Raw genomic sequence first — 14,892 nt, 5'->3', positions numbered from 1 at the left:
CCCAACATTGATCGTCCATGTAAATGCCTACCATAGAAACTAAAAGATAGCAACACCTGATTTAAACCAGCTCTCGACTACCATCATCACCAATCTTTGAAAAGGGATTTTCGATACATGCCCATCATTGCCATGAACAATTCACAAACAAAGCTCCTCACTACCCAATCAAAAAATAGTCAGCCACAAAAAACTCATAAACACAAAGGAACTGATTGAGACAAATCATAAACAACAACCAACCACACTCGATGCTCTGGAAGCGGAAGCGGAAACAACCAAACTGATTTGTAAGAATTGATTTCAGTACTACCTTGAGAGTAATTATTTTAATACTCACTCGCACACTAACTCAGTCTTCAAAACCTTGTGGGACAAAAATAGAAATAACCAACCAGTTCAACAACTTCTCAACCCCAAGACAAGCTTACACTTTATCAATCTGAACTTTTTGACCGAACAAGAACTTTCCAACAAACACTACAAGTTAAATATGATTTAACCCTTGGAACATCCAAATAATTCAAGCCGGCCAAACGCTCGAAGAGCTGCTGCTATTGATCAAATCCACCGCATCTCAGCTTATCAGAGATTTGAACTGAAAAACCATACATTGATTCCCCTAAAGCAAATAGGATCTTCCACTCAATGCCCCAGGAATGGGTAGATAAAACTTAGAAAGCAACCAACACTCTAACCCCTGCAAACTAAGTTCTCTAAGACTTCAATCCTCGAATCTAACCAACAAGACGAACTAGCAGCACCCTCCCACTGAAGTCTCTAATCCTAAGTTAAACTAAATAAGGAAATTAAACTAATATATAAAAAAAGTACAACCGAAGGAAATTTTTTCCCTTTCTACCACTAACTCATTCCATAATGAAACTTGTTCAATAACAACACAAGGTGCATAAACATTCAACACTGAACATTTCGAATCCTCTGAAGCATACTTTCCTATTATCAGAATAAATCTATCCTTAATTAAACTATCTTCAATCTGAAAACGACTATTATCCCACACAGACAGTAAATCCCCAGCTTTACCCACTGCTTTCGATAATTAAAAGTCAAAATCATCATCACACCAGAATCTCGCTATATCAGTTTCACTAAAAACCTCTTTTTTGTTACTTGAATTAACACAATCTCAATCTTATGTGTCCTAATAATCCTCCTCAGTTCAGAAATTTTAACATTTGAGCCCATACCTCTTATGTTCCAGGATAAGATCCTCATCTCGTACGACCTCCTCTGATTACAACTAAAATTCAATAGATAGAGAGTGAGACTCACCTTCCAATTCTTCCACTGCTATAATTTCCCGAACCAAAACCTCTTATGAGCCTTTAAACTCTATACCCAATTCTCTGTCGATCTGTAATGTTTCTTTCACTTACTTCTTTTGTCTCTGCCATCTTGCTTGTAAGTCAGAATCAGACAGGGATTTGCCTTCAAGTTTAGTCAATTCTTCCTCGTTTTGCACTTTCTTCTGATTTTTCTTGCTTCGGCAGTTTCTACTCTTCCTTCGGTTATCTGTGTATTTCTCTTGAATTCTTTGAAGAGAACTATATTTTTTGTTTTTCCCCTCCTTAGCTCTCTGGTTCTGCCTGGAATTGTGCGTGAAAATATCCTCCCTCAGTTGTGTTGACAAACAAAGTATATGATCCATATCCTCCCTTTCTATCTCCCGTTCTAAAAAGGATATTATTTTATTTATTGTATAATTATTATGCAGAAACAATACGAGGACATGAGAATGAGGATTGAGGCCACCAAAAAGATGAACCGAATTCCAGACCACATTCGGAAACAACACAAAGGATTTCGTGAGTGGGACTTGGGTTCAAGCAAACATGATCATCAAACCATTCTGCAAGTAATGAATCATTTGCATGAACTCATACTTTATTCATCGACTAACCTGTGAATCTTTAACACTACTTTAATTAACGTTTGTTAGATCCTAATTGATGGGAGAGACTCCAATGCTGTTGATGTTGAAGGAAACCCTTTGCCGACTCTTGTGTATTTGGCAAGAGAGAAAAGACCTCAATATCACCACCATTTCAAAGCTGGTGCCATGAATGCTCTTGTAAGCATCCTATATTAATAGATGTCTTAATGTTAGAGGTTCAAATCATGATTTTTACGGTGGAAAACAGATTAGGGTATCGTCAAAGATAAGTAATGGTTCAATTATTCTCAACGTGGATTGCGATATGTATTCAAACAATTCAGAGTCGATCAAATATGCTCTTTGCATTTTCATGGATGAAGAAAAGGGTGATGAGGTTGCCTTTGTATAGTTCCCTCAGAATTTCGATAATCTCACCAGAAATGATATTTATGGTAGCTCTTTCCGAGTGATACAGAAGGTAATTAAGCTTATAACAGAAAGGTTTTTACGTAAAAGATGATTGATCTGATCTTTTGGGGTTATATTTGCTGTGTGTGTTGGTTAAGTTGGAGGTCCAGGGTCTTGATGCGAATGGAGGACCATGCTACATTGGCACAGGATGTTTTCACAGAAGAGAGGCTCTTTGTGCGAAGAAATATGACAGAAACTATAAGATTGATTGGAAGAAACTAAATCATACCAAGGTTGAAGAAAGTGCAGGCCTCCTTGAAGAAACATGTAAAGTTCTTGCAAGCTGTTCCTTTGAACACAATACAGCATGGGGAAAAGAGGTGCCTTTTGTTCTTTCTCACTTACGTAATGGTGCATGAACCCTAAACCCTAATACTTTTTTGATTGCAGATGGGTTTAGTATATGGCTTTCCTGCGGAAGACATAGTTACAGGGTTGAGTATACAATGTGGAGGATGGAAATCCATGTATTTAGACCCTGAAAGAGTAGGCTTCTTAGGGGTTGCACCAATAACACTATTGCAGTCGCTGGTGCAACATAAGAGATGGACTGAAGGTCATCTTCAAGTTTTCCTATCAAAATACTATCCCTTGTTGTATGGATATAAGAAGATTCCGCTTAAGCTTCGACTTGCTTACTGTCCTTAAAACTTGTGGGAAGCAAATTGCTTGGCGACGTTGTACTATGTTGTTGTCCCATGCCATTGCCTGCTTAAAGGGATCTCATTGTTTCCTAGGGTATGAAGCCCCTAACTTCTTAACTATCTTGTATGATGCCATGTGAATAACTGTAAAATATAGTCAACTTGCAGATATCAAGTCTCTGGGCGCTCCCGTTCGCATATGTTGCCTTTTCGCACCGTGCATATAGCCTTGGTGAATTCGTATGGTGCGGAGGCACATTCCGAGGTTGATGCAATGATCAAAGGATGTCGTTGTTCAAGAGAACAACTTCGTACTTCTTCGCCTTCTGTGAAACCATCTTTAAGCTATTAGGGTATTTACAACCAGCCTTCGTCGTCATTGCCAAGATAGCAGATGAAGACATCTCGGAAAGATATCATCGCGAGCTGATCGAGTTCGGTGCCGAGTCTCCGATGTTTGATATTTTAGCCACACTTGCGGTGTTGAATCTGTTCGGCAGCTTTGGAGCAATCAAAAATGTCATCTTGGACTCTAAGATTATAGACCAATTCGGGTTGCAAATTCTCCTCTTCTTGGTTTTGGTTACAATCAACTTGCCTGTATACCAAGCACTCTTTTTCCGGAAGGACAATGGAAAGATGCCTACTTCAGTTACTTACAAGTCTATCATTTTAGCCTTGTTGGCCTGTACTGTAGCCATGTATTGAACCACATTTTCTTATTCCTTTTTTTACTAAGAAAGTTGCAGACATAATTATGATCAATAAATCATATTTACTGGCAGTTCGCTTTGCAAAAATATATGAAAAAAGTGTGAAGGAACTCAGTTGTTGTTTCAATAGCAATTTTCACCGAGAATTATGTTTCGAATCAGTAAAACAACTACTCGAATTCAAAATAGTATTTGTTCAGAACTTTCTTAATCAATTGATAATGCACACACCTTACGAACATAACTACTCGAATTCAAAACCTATAGGATTCGTTTTTACCATTAAAATGAGTTTACTTATAAACTTATTTTAGTACAGTAAAGTTATATATCAAACTAAGAATCCCATGGAAATTTATTAATAAATGCAATAACGTTATAAAACGATGGTATGGTTTCTTGTACACATCTGTTTATGCCTATATATATATATTCATTAGATTCAATCTTGGAAAGGTTTGGAAAAGAATTACTGGGCGTCGACGTATTCGTGTGCACGGTGGATCCGTTGATAGAGCCGCCGAGCATGGTGGTGAACACGGTTCTATCAGTGAGGCCATATGATTATCCACCTCAGAAGCTAAGCATCTATTTATCAGACGATAGGGATCAGATTTAATGTTTTATGGTATGTTAGAGGCTGCGAAATTTCTAAAATTTCCTTGTGATATTATTTCACAAAGCAAGGAATGGAATCCTCCAAACTATAGAGTGCTCATGATTTTTTTTAACCATTAGTATTCGATCTATTGATCGAATTATTTTCAGGAACGTATCTAGATCATAGACCACCCATGTTCAAAAAAAATTAAATTTAAAATATAATTTAAATAAAAATATGTATAAATTAAGTTAAAAATTATATCAATCTAGTTGATAATTTTTAGATTCAATTTAAATATATAATTCTTATTATATTTTTAATTAAAAACATATATGAATTATATCACATAAAATTCTTATTATATTTATATTGACTCAACCTAATCGTTTTTTTCTGGAATCGCCACTGATTTGCAGAGGTCCATTATGGGAGCGATCCTTCCAATTATAATATAATATATGTTTAGAATCTATTTTAATTATGGACATTGAACACACATTATGCAGACATAACTGTTCGAATAAAAATTTCTAAAAAGAATAACACTTTCTTTAATCACTGAGATCACTTGATTAATTTTGAACATATGATATAATAGTTGGAGATGTGCCAATCAAATGATGTAAATATGAATATGATAAATTGAAATGAGTGTGTAATGATATTATTGTGTTATGAATATATACTCGTAATAGAAAATAATTTAGGTGTCTAGAAATTTATATTGAAATAGTTAAAATATTAAATATAGAGTAAAGATTGTGGCTAAATGTTACGGCAATGAGAGAGATCATTTTAATAGTTTAAAGTGATCACAAAATAGTATTTATTTAGTTTTTTTATAATGCACTTATCTAATAGAATCGAGACCAATGGTGGAAGATAATGGAGACTAGTGGGGACCATGACTCTCAAAAAAAATTGAAAAAATATAGTTTAGATCTTCAAAATTTTTAAAATATTTAATTTGGTCCCCACAAAATTTTTAGAAATTCACATTAATTTTTAATTTTTTTTATTATACTTACTTAAATCTCTCATGATTTTTTAAAAATATTCATTAAGACTCTTAAAATTTTAAAATTTTTAGTTATAACCTATTTTTTTTTAAAAAAATGTAAATTGAACCCTTCAAAATTTTGAAAATATTAATTTAAACATCTAAATTTTTTAAAATTTTAAGTTGACACTCCAAAACTCTATCCAAGTTCTACCACTAACCCAAACCCTCTAAAATGATCAACATTTACTTTTATCATTGACACCATTTAATGAGTTCTTATCAGAGAGATTCATGAGAGAGATTTAGGGGAGAAAAGTATAGAAACGATACACTTGATGTAACCAAAAAAGAGTTAAGATGAATTATAACGTTGGAGAGCATATGAGGCAGATGTTATAGATGAATGGAGACCAATCATGAAATTGAATAGTAGCAAAAGCAATGATAGATTAAAGTGTTTCATAATTGTCATACCCTGAAGTTCGATCTAAAAGTATTGTTGAAGTAAATCAAACTTTGGGATTTTTCAATTCTAAAAATTTAGAAGTAATGGAAAGAAATGTGGAGTTTATAGAATTAAATTGAATTTTATTGAAGTTTGAGCCTTTCTTGTGAATTCCAATATATTCAACTCGTGCCCTTTGTGTGGTTGGTAATATTCTTCCCATTGCGTCTGTTACTTCTCTTGTGAGTTGTGGAGGAAGGCCCTTTCAGTGGATCTTAAAGCGGCTTTAGGGTATTGGGAAAACTTTTAGGGGGCATTTGGTTCGGGAATTTGCTTCAACAAAAAAAAATCATTATTAGGTAATAATTTGTATCCAAACACATTTTAGTAATATGGTGGGAATACCATTCCCTTCAGATTCTTAGATATTGTATAATTCTTGACATTTTAGATCCCTTGAAATAATGAGTTCTTTTTATATGGTCCATTTTTAATTATTATCTTTTGTGCTTTACCAAGGTTAGAAAACTACAAAGCTAGAGCTTCCCCTTAAAATCATGTATAGATCTATTCCCTTTTCTTTCATTGCATTCAAGGCTTCCTCACTCAGCTCAAAGAGGACACTTGAAAGAATGACGCATAAAGGCCTAATATTTAATGGTCTTGTAACCTCTTGAGTTTCTCCCTCACCCTATAACACTGACACTGATGACTCAAGTAAAGAATATACATTAAAGTCAGTAATGCATTACTTTTCATCAACCGCCGAGAACTCTTTGCAAGGACAGTTAAACACTTTGGTGCCCCCGAGCAGAGATACATGACTTGCCCCTCTGTTGCTACCAGCCACTTCTATAGAGGTAGGAAAATCCTCGAATTTCTCGAGTCACTTTCTCTGTTGGCCCCAAGCTCCCCGCAATACTCTTCAAAACCCTCAGAATTGATCATGTTCTTCGAGGACACCGAACAAAGGTAACATGGGTGTCCCCTTTCTCCTCCACTTATCCCACCAACACCTTCGCAAACTCATCTTTTCCCTTGTAAGGCCACGGCTCCTTCATCTTGATAGCTTCAGAGGTAAACTAGCCATCTAGTAAGGTAATCCTTCCTTCACCCATTGGGGTTATCCCCTTGAAGACAATACTTGAATAGGTTATGCACAATAATCACCTCCGAGACTTTAACCAACTTTCTTGCTTCAACTCCTCAAACTCTTTTGCTTCACCTTTCTCTAAACTCAAGGTGGATGTCGTTGTGCTCTGCATCGGTGTCGTCCACCTCAAGGGAAAACCAAAGTCTCCAAGTAATTTATAGATCACATGGATATACTTCGAGTGATCTATTCCCAATTTGTCTTCACTGGTCCATCTCACGATGGGTCTTTGATCCCACCCCCTTTGTCATGCCTCCAGGTAAAACTAAAAAGCTCCAACCAAGTCTTCTGGGTAACTGGCGTTAAGGTGAAAAAGTTTTGCAACACACTCATTCAGAGCGCCCACTTCTTTCGTCAACATAAAATCAGATATCGAATGATGAACAACTCGAAAACCTCGGATAATTAACCTGAGGCCATGACATATGTCCTTAACACCTCTTTGACAAATTCGTGCGCTGGAAGATGGAACCATGCTTCTTGTGCATACAACGACAGATAAAATCAGTCATGATTTCCATCCTCCCCTCGTTGCAATCACTCAGTCAGTGAGTCTCGTGAAGAATTCAAAATTCAAACTCGTAATTCCTCCCACTGTAGACCATGAGACAGAGCCTTCTGGCCTCGTCAATGCTAGTATTGCACTCAATGGAACTTTCATCCACTAGAAACAATCGAATTTCCTTAACCTTTTTCTCCATGCTTCTTCACACGTCTCGCGATGCTTTTCTTCATAGTATCGGCGGGGAAACGCAGACAACAAAGAGAGAACTTTTACAGAAATCTTGAAGGAAAACCGCAATAGAAATTCATAGCGAAAGAACATAAAATTGTGGATCTTTGACCTAACTCCCCTCCTAATATAATTAAAGGGAACGATCTATCCTCAGCGGTTTGAAAATCATGCCTCTTCAATGCACCACTTATAGTGTGGCACGCGTTCATATTCCCAACTACTTCTAAAAGCAATTATTACAGCAGTTTCCAAAGAAACGACCCCATGAATATAATAGACATCTTCAAACCCACATTTTGGTTCAAGCCTCGACTGAGGGTGAAAATTTGTTATACCTCCGGGAACTGCTAGTCCTACACTAGAAAAACACCTCTAAATAGTCTCCTCTATTTACAAAGCCCTCGAGAAAGCCTACATCCTTCGAGTCAGCTATATTACAAGGACAAGACCTCTAACATACTCATGATTTATGAGGACGAAATCTAAGAGTCTGACCATCAGAATTATTTAGCATGTTGATCTACGAGTAACTCTAATGACTTTATGTCTCACATCATCAACTAAAATTACTATAAATACTCCTCAACCATAATTAAAGAAGTGTTCCCCTTTTTACCTTTTCTTCCTCCATATTTATATCCCTTATCATGCTTTTATTTTTATCATAGAGAAACATTGACCAACAATTGTTATTTCACCGACTCTTCACTCAAATCAAAAATGATGAACTGCCAACCGTCGATGAAACTATCTTATTTCCTTCAAAAAAAATATTTTTAATAAATTAATTATATTATATATAACAAAATAGTAAATTTTAGGAATTATGATTACCACTATTAAACATACACACAAAAATTCACTCTTTCATCACTACAAGGTTTTTCAAAAAATATATAAATGATATAAAATGTGATCCACTTAAAAAAACAACCATAAGAAAATGGAAGTTCAATTGCGTGCAGCAACTATTTGTGAACCCGCCTTAATGGACCTTTGAAATAAGGGAGCGGCGCCGTTTTAAAAAGGTTGAAAGAAAAAAAAGAGAGGAAACGACGCCGTTCGAAAAAATTAAGGTAGGTAATAAAATGGCCCACGCAGGTTTCGAACCTGCGACCTTCGCGTTATTAGCAGAACTTTCTAACTAACTGAGCTAATAAGCCATTGCTTGGATACGAGCTTGTTTTCTAATTTTTCTAAAACTTAATATAATAATATGGTGAGTTAGAGTCTTTTTTTGTTTGGGTATCAATGAATGAAGCTATAGCTTTTGTGTATTGCTAGGGATAGCTCACGGAAATTCTGGGTTGTTAGTGCTTTAGGGGTTTAGCTTCACCATGAACAAAGACTATCTTCCACTCTTTGAAACGAGGCAAGCGAGGAGTCGCCAACATGAGTTTCAGTTGCTTTCAGCTTCCATCTTCCATCTTCATAGCCATCTGCTTCATTTTGGTTTATAGAGTAACTTACTTTCCAGCAGGTGAAGCAAAAGCTGAGAGATTGGCCTGGCTTGGATTGTTTCTAGCTGAACTATGGTTCAGCTTTTACTGGTCTCTCACTCTAATCCACAAATGGAACCCTGTGTTTCGTTTCACTTTCAAAGACAGGCTCTCTTCAAGGTCTCTCTTAAGTCTTAACATAATTGCCTCTTTCATTTTAACTAATCCAATTTATGCATAAAATTCAATACTTGCTGCAACAGGTACGATCAGTAAGCTTTGCACGGTGAATCATGGAATAGAGCCACCGATTATGGTGACAAACACAGTTTTATCAGTAATGGCTTATGATTATCCACCTCAAAAGCTAAGTGTTTATCTATCGGATGATGGTTACTCGAAGTTAACTTTCTATGCTTTGTTAGAGGCTGTGCATTTCTCCAAGATATGGCTACCGTTTTGTAGGAAGTTCGAAATCGAACCGAGATCACCAGAGGCTTATTTCAGGAACACTGCGGATCCAGTTGGTGATTCTGCCTTGGCCAAAGATTGGCTATCCATCAAGGTAAACTTCTCTGAAATCACTACCTTTCTTCAGTTTTTGTTTCCTTGATTTATGTAATTGTGTTTATTATATATTTATCTGAAAAAACATGTTGGTTAGTGGGACATATGTAGCATTCAAAAGCAAAGTATTTGCCATTATCTGCAATATATGATAACATCCATGAGAGGACTGCAAACTTCAAAGTACCAAATTTCAAACACTGATAACTTTTGTCAATTAATAGAAATCATATGAAGACTTGAAGACAAGAATCGAAACCATCACAAAGTTGGGTAGGATTCCAGTTGACATACGAAAGGAGCAAAAGGGATTTCATAAATGGGGCATTGTTTCAAGTCAACATGATCATCAAACCATTCTTCAGGTAATTGCTACATCTGTTGTTTCCCATTGAATCAACACTTCCATGGAAGAGATCCTACAAGTTTACATCTTTTTTTTTTCATGTTACTTAGATCCTAATTGATAGAAGAGATGCTAATGCCATCGACATCTAAGGGAAAGTTTTGCCTACCCCTGTCTATTTGTCACGAGAAAGGAGACCAAAGTACCACCATAATTTCAAAGCTGGAGCCATGAATGCACCGGTATGCTATATTTTACTCTGCTCAGGCAGTGTATTGTTACTAGATTAAAATTTGTATTCCCCAACTGTCCTTCGTGATTTATTGATAGATAAGGGTGTCATCGAGGATAAGCAATGCGCCAGTTATCCTTAATGTAGATTGTGACATGTATTCGAATAATCAGACACTATCAAAGATGCTATGTGATTTTTTAAGGATGAGGAGAAGGGACATGAAATTGTTTATGTTCAGTATCCACAGAGCTTTCATAACCTTTGTAAGAATGATCTCTATAGCAGTTCCCTAAGAGTTATAGTTGAGGTGAGCATTAAATAACCAAAACATAGTTGGAGGATACTTTGATCTTACTTCTAATTATTGTTCGTTGCTTGGTGGCTATCAAGCTCGAGCTTCTGGGATTTGATGCAAATGGAGGTCCAAGCTATATAGGTACTGGATGCTTCCATAGACGAGCAAGTCTTTGGGAAAGACGCATAACAAAGAAGTTAAGGGAGAATGGAGGAAAACGAAGAAAAAGATCGAAGAAAGTGCAAGTTTCTTGGAAGATAGAGGCAAAGTCCTTGCAAGCTGCACATATGAACAGAATACAGACTGGGGAAATGAGGTACTAATGTCTGTCACTTTGTATGATATTATTCTTTTCCAGCTTAGGGAAATTCATAAGTTGCCTAATTACAGATGGGACTAAAATATGGTTGTCGACTAGAAGACATAATATCAGGATTATCGATACAATGTAGGGGTTGGCGATCTATCTACTTCAACCCCGAAAGAAAGGCATTCCTAGCCGAAAACACTGTTGCAATACCTAATAGGCTAATACAACATAAGAGATGGGCTGAAGGTGACTTTCAGATTTCTCTCTCGAAATATTGTCCCCTTATCTATGGACACAAACGAATCCCTCTAAAACTCTAGCTTTCATATTGTCCTTATTTATTGTGGGCTGTGAACTGCTTTGCTACATTATACTATGTTACTGTCCCATCCCTTTGTCTTGTTAAGGGTATCCTTCTATTTCCAAAGGTAACTTTCTTCTCTATAAAGTTTTCATATTTAGTTTTGGTTTCCTGTTTTATACATGCAATGATCATCAACTTCATATTGTTTTGAGAGTTGATCCATTAGATGCCATGCCCTTGGGTCCTATACTTTGCATATGCCATGATTGTCGGTTGTATGCAAAGCCTGGGAGAATTTATACGTTGTGGAGGCACAATCTGAGGTTGGCTAAACGATCAACCGATGTGGATGTTCAAAAGAACTACCTACCTTTTCGATTTCTCCGACACTATCATGAGGATGTTTGGATGTTCAAAAGGTGGCCGATGAGAAGATATCTAGGAGATATGAACAAGAAGTCATGGAGTTTGGCACTCCTTCAGTGATGTTCACAATATTACCGACACTCGCACAGCTCTATATATTAGGCTGCATTCTAGGAATAAGGAAGGTTGTTAGGATTTTGGAAGCTCAATTTAATTAACCGAAAATTGCACAAGGGGTGAATTGGAAAAGACTTGTTTAGGGAGTAAGGAGAATAAAAGATAGAAAAATTGGCACAATGATTTATAGTGGTTCGACTTCTCAACTAAGTCTACCTCCACTACCTTAGCTCCTCACTAAGGATTTTCCAACAAATTCACTAATTTGTTCTTTCTTTTTCAATGACAAATAGATAACATTTACAATACTCCATAGCTTTTAACAGGCACAGCTAGAACCAAAACCCATTTACAAGGAAAAGAAATGTTAACAAAGAAAACCTCTAAAAGGTAGGATGTTTACCAAATAAAGCTCACAATAACAAAATATTTACAAGAGAAAGTAAAATAGGAATGAAAAACTCTTCTCTTGTGTTTGATTGCTTGGATATGTGTTCTAACCCTTATTCAAGTATCTTGAACTTGTATTTATATGTTGGAATGAGTTTGTGACCGTTTCTAACAGTAGAGAGAGATTTAGAACCATTGAGGATGTTTTTCTATGCAAAAATAAAATTGCCCAGTACATAGGGTATCGGTATTCCTACAAGGAGTATAGGTACTACCTTTGTATTTTTAAATAAAACTAGCAGTTACTAGCCATTGGGCCTGATGGTATCGATACTAAGCCTATGGTATCAATACTACTATGTAAAGTAGTATCGGTACCCCTTTGGGTATCGATACCATTTTTTGCATTCTGGAATTTGAGCAATGCTGGTAGTATCGATACTACCTAGTGTGTATCGATACTTCCCTTACCTTTGGTATATGTACCATATGAACAATATCAGTATTGTTCATGAGGTATCGATACTGTAACAACAATATCTGTACTTCTTGTCCAGAAAAACATTTTGTGCTCAATTCCAAGTTAAATGGACTTTGAATTTATTTTTGAAAACTTTGAATAAATTCAATTCAAGTCCAAAAACATTTTGCCTTAATTGTTATATCAAAATATAGTTCAACAATCTCCCATTTTTGATATAACAAAACATTTGAAAAATTGTTTTTGGCAAAATTCCCCCTTAATAAAATATTTAATGAAAAAGTACCAATTGTTGGAAAATGTATGAAAATGTTCAACTCTCCCTTTTTCATTAAGAAATTAAATTTTCAAACCATATTTATCCCCCTTTTTGTTATATAAAAAATAATTTAACTTTAAAGTTCTAAAATAAAATTGGAGTGTAAATGATAAACTTAACATTAAAAACATTTGAAAAATCAAAGATCCCCTTAAAAAGTGCATTCCAAACAAAAATTTGACTTTAAAGACTTGACACTTAAGCAAAATTGAATTTGAACAAAGAAAAATAAACATGTTAATAACACATGAAATTCAATATATCAAAGTCTAAAATACTTTATGCAATACCAAATGTTGAAATTAAGTGCATATGCATAAAGCATTCGAAAAATGTTATGCATTTGAAAATTTTGCAATTGTTAGAGAGATATCATTTGTATTTTTAAATTACATGCATAAACATTTAAATTTAGGTCAAAACTTAAAAAAAATTAAAATCAAAATATTTTGAAAATTAATATCAATTGTTAGAAAGATATAATTTGCATTTAAAACCAATTTTGACCAAATTTCATTATATTGAACAAAAATTATGAAAAATCATTAAATCTTTAAAGTGTTCATCATTACACCTTTTTTAACATAAATCTGATAGAAAAAATATAAAATCATTTAAAATCAAAACTCATGCATGCTTAAAACTAAATGAGCAACCAATTATTCAAAACAAAATGATTAAGCTCAGAGGTTACTCATTCATTTTCAAGTGTGGCTAGAGCATTTGAATATCTTCATTTTCATTATCATTGCTCCCACACACCTACAAGAGACATTTAAGTAGATTTTGGTGTCCAAATTGCTTTGGATCCATGGACGTTAGTTTCAACGCCCCTTGTTCCCTTAGGAACCCATACTTGTCTAATTTTAAAACATTTTCCTTTCTTTAAAGGACAAGTATGTTCCATATGATCATGAAAATGACAATGTGAGCATTTTTCCATTTTTAAACATAATGAGTTGCTTTTTAGAAATTAATTATTTTTCTTTTGTTAAGCTCTGAAGCTTAACTTTCAAATCAAAATTTTCATTTTTAAATCATTGATTTTGACTTTTGAAAGCTCTAAATCATTTTTCAAAATTTGTTTTTCAAAATCAACTTTTGCTTTCAAAACCAAATCATTTTCAACTTAAGTTTTGAAATTAATTTCTTATTTTTGGAATTCACGGTCTCAAATTTTAAGTACAACTCATTGTAAGCAATTTGTAACTCATTAAAAGAATAAGAATCTAATTCATTTGAGTTAGAAGCTACCATTGAATCTTCTCCGATGGCCATGAGGCATAGGTTAGCTACTTCATCTTCATCATTGCAGTCATTTTCATCACTTCAAGCTGCCACAAATGCTTTTTTCTTGCTTGATCTCTTCTTCTTTAGGATGAGACATTTGAAGTACACCGAGGGACTCTTCTTCTTGCTCGATTCATGCTTCACTTCCTTAGAAGTCATGAATCTTTTGAATCTTTTGAAGAGCTTGGACATATCTTCTTCTTTATCGTCTTCATCCTCATCTTCATCCACATCTTCATTTGAATCTTGATTGCTCTCATTGGTGGATTTGAAGGCAATCTCTACCTCATTCTTCTTCTTGTTTTGCTTCTCTTCATCTTCTTCCTCTTCCTTAACTATCAACTCATGAGTGAGAAGAGAATCAATCAGCTCATCGAGAGTGAGATACTTGAGATTCTTAACCTCAATGTAAACACCCATTTTTGTATTGGTCTTAAATATATATATATTATTAAGTATATTTATTATTATTATTATTAGATTACTATTATTATTTTATTATTATATCTTTTTGCAGGACCAAATCCAACACCCAGAGCCCATATTACATGTCAACCCAATTTCAAGCAAACCTAACACTCGACCAGACCCGAAGGGGACCCGAACCGACCTGACTAAAGCCCAACAGTCCCCAAACCCGATTGAGCCAAATCCAACCCAAAGACGAAGCAGCCCAGGATCCGACCCGGATCTGATCTAACCTTACCTAATTAGGGTTTCTAAAATCCTAGATCTAGGTAACTATTATCCCACTCGTCAATGTT

At 35.2% G+C, this 14,892-nt stretch overlaps 2 pseudogenes; both read left to right on the top strand.

The window, feature by feature from the left end:
* The first annotated feature begins 1,753 nt into the window (after window positions 1–1,753).
* On the top strand, window positions 1,754–3,724 carry LOC120206943 (annotated as a pseudogene).
* A 5,268-nt stretch (window positions 3,725–8,992) lies between these two features.
* On the top strand, window positions 8,993–11,410 carry LOC120206970 (annotated as a pseudogene).
* Window positions 11,411–14,892: the final 3,482 nt, after the last annotated feature.

Source organism: Hibiscus syriacus, unplaced genomic scaffold (genome assembly GCF_006381635.1).
Source record: "Hibiscus syriacus cultivar Baekdansim isolate YM2019G1 unplaced genomic scaffold, ASM638163v2 tig00014213_pilon, whole genome shotgun sequence".
Lineage (NCBI taxonomy): Eukaryota > Viridiplantae > Streptophyta > Magnoliopsida > Malvales > Malvaceae > Hibiscus > Hibiscus syriacus.
The sequence above is the reverse complement of the archived record's forward strand: the minus strand, read 5'-3'. Positions and strand labels throughout refer to the sequence as shown.